The following is a 2,324-nucleotide window of genomic DNA, read 5'->3' on the forward strand; positions in this document are numbered from 1 at the left end:
GGCTATTGTCGTGAGGTTTTTTGATAATGAAATTGGGAAAGTACAAGATAGGTTTTTAGGAATGATTGAAGTACCGCATGCCGATGCGGAAACTTTGGTGGCCAAATTGTTAGCTTTTTTGGGTAAATTAGAAATTCCCATAGGAAATATGATTGGTTATGCCGCCGATAATGCTCCAGTTATGATGGGAAACGTGGGTGGGGTTAAAGCCCTTTTAAAAAAACAGTGCCCAAATTTATTTGTTATGGGGTGCATAAGCCACTCCTTTAACACGTGCTCGTCATATGCGTGTTTAAAATTGCCTAAAACTATGGACGATTTAGCTCGCGATGTTTATTCGTATTTCAGCCATAGTGCTAAGCGAATCACAGACTTTAAAGAGTTTCAAGAATACGTTAGGGTTAAGCCTCATAAGTTGTTAAGACCATGTCAAACGCGTTGGTTGTCATTGGGAGCGGTTGTCTCCAGAATGTTAGAGCAGTGGAACGCCCTTATACTTTTTTTTCAATCGGCGGTCTTAGAAGACAAAATTGATTCGGCCGCGAAAATATTAAACGCACTTAAAAATCCAATCTATAAATTATATTATGCTTTCCTGGATTACGCCTTAGGGCATATAAACAAAATGAATCTAATATTTCAGTGCGAGTCGCCACGTATAACTAAGTTACACACTGAACTTAAAGTTAATTATTTTTCTATGCTGAGAAACTATTTACAAAAAAAATATGTTGATCAAACTCCTGTCACTAAAATTGACCCAAAAAATCGTTTTCATAGGCTTCCGTCTAAAAATATTTACGTAGGAAGTAAAGCAGAAATCATGATTACAGAGGGCAAAATTTGTTCGAATGATTTGGATATGTTTTATATTAGGGTCGCAGATTTTTATGAAGAGCTGTGTTCGCAGATTAAAGATAGATTTTCATTCGATGATGAAGTGTTAATCAAAATTTCTTGTTTGGAGCCTAATATTGCCGTATCTGGCGATGTAGCCAGTCTCGCTCTTTAAGCTAGACATTTTCCAAATATAGTAGAATTAAATAAATTAGAAACCTTAAATGAAGAATGGCGAATGCTACCAGACTTAGATCCGATTAAAAATTTGGGAAATTCAGACGTAACATTAGAAAAATTTTGGTATGAAGTAACTAAAACAAAAAATTATTTAGGAAATCAAATGTTTCCTACTCTCTCTCTCTCTTTGCTAACGCCCTGATTTCATTACCACATTCAAGCGCTAACGTTGAAAGAGTTTTTTCTCAATTAAATCTTATAAAAAACGACCACAGAAATTCACTAAGCACAAAAACGTGTAATTCTCTCCTTTTAACTAAAGAGTTAATTAGTAAAGAGAAAAATGACGGGGTTTGTTTTAAGTGGCAGCCGAGCGAAAAACTAGTGAAATCAAAAATTATCCTTGATCTTAATTGATGTCTAAACTGACCTAACAATACGTTTTTTAACTGATATGTTTTTTTGCCTATAACAACTGTTTGTACCTGTAAATATCTCTTGTTTAATATAGTGTAAATAATTCGTTTGTAAATATAAATAACTTGAAAATAGCTTTTGTATGTACCTGAAAATAACTTTTGTATGTACCTGAAAATAACTTTTGTATGCACCTGAAAATAACTTTTGTATGTACCTGAAAATAACTACTGTGTACCTGAAAATAAAATTTCTTGCTTTAAACATAAATTGTAGCGTGTTTCTATATTAATTGTCCGTCATTTTTATGTTTTGAATTTTCACGCTACTATATTTTTTAAAATTCGCGCGCTTTTTAATTTGAAATCAGTAGATGGCGCTCTCAACGCACCATAAAATACGTAAAGTAGGTTTCACCCTTCAAAAGTACGTTTTGGAAAGGGGGGAAAATACCTTTTCATTTTCGGCTGGAACAGCCATAGAAATCTCATAGGTAACTAGAATGCTGCCGTGTAACTGGCAAATGGCCCAAACGCCGTGGCAGACGACGCCAGATCTCAGCCAATCAGAGCTCAAAGAGCGGTTCTGCCAAGAATTTAATGTCACCGGAGAGAATGACGTCACCTATCTCCCGCTATAGTAGCGGATCTAAGGAGGATTATTATCCTCCTTGGCGGAACCACTCTACGGCCTCTCATTGGCTGAAGGTTCAAGGCGAACTGGCGTCAAGCTCGGCCGTAGGCGCAGCATTCTAGTTACCTATGAGATTTCTATGGGAACAGCACTGTTTCACCAAGTTTTCAATGCATTTAAAAAGCTTATTTCTAAGTCTGTATGGGTCCGGTCATGTGACCTGTTGGTTATTGTTGGTAAATTAGTTGGAAGAAAAA

Source organism: Leiobunum rupestre, chromosome 4 (assembly GCF_980474605.1).
Source record: "Leiobunum rupestre chromosome 4, qqLeiRupe1.1.hap1, whole genome shotgun sequence".
In the NCBI taxonomy this organism is placed as follows: domain Eukaryota; kingdom Metazoa; phylum Arthropoda; class Arachnida; order Opiliones; family Sclerosomatidae; genus Leiobunum; species Leiobunum rupestre.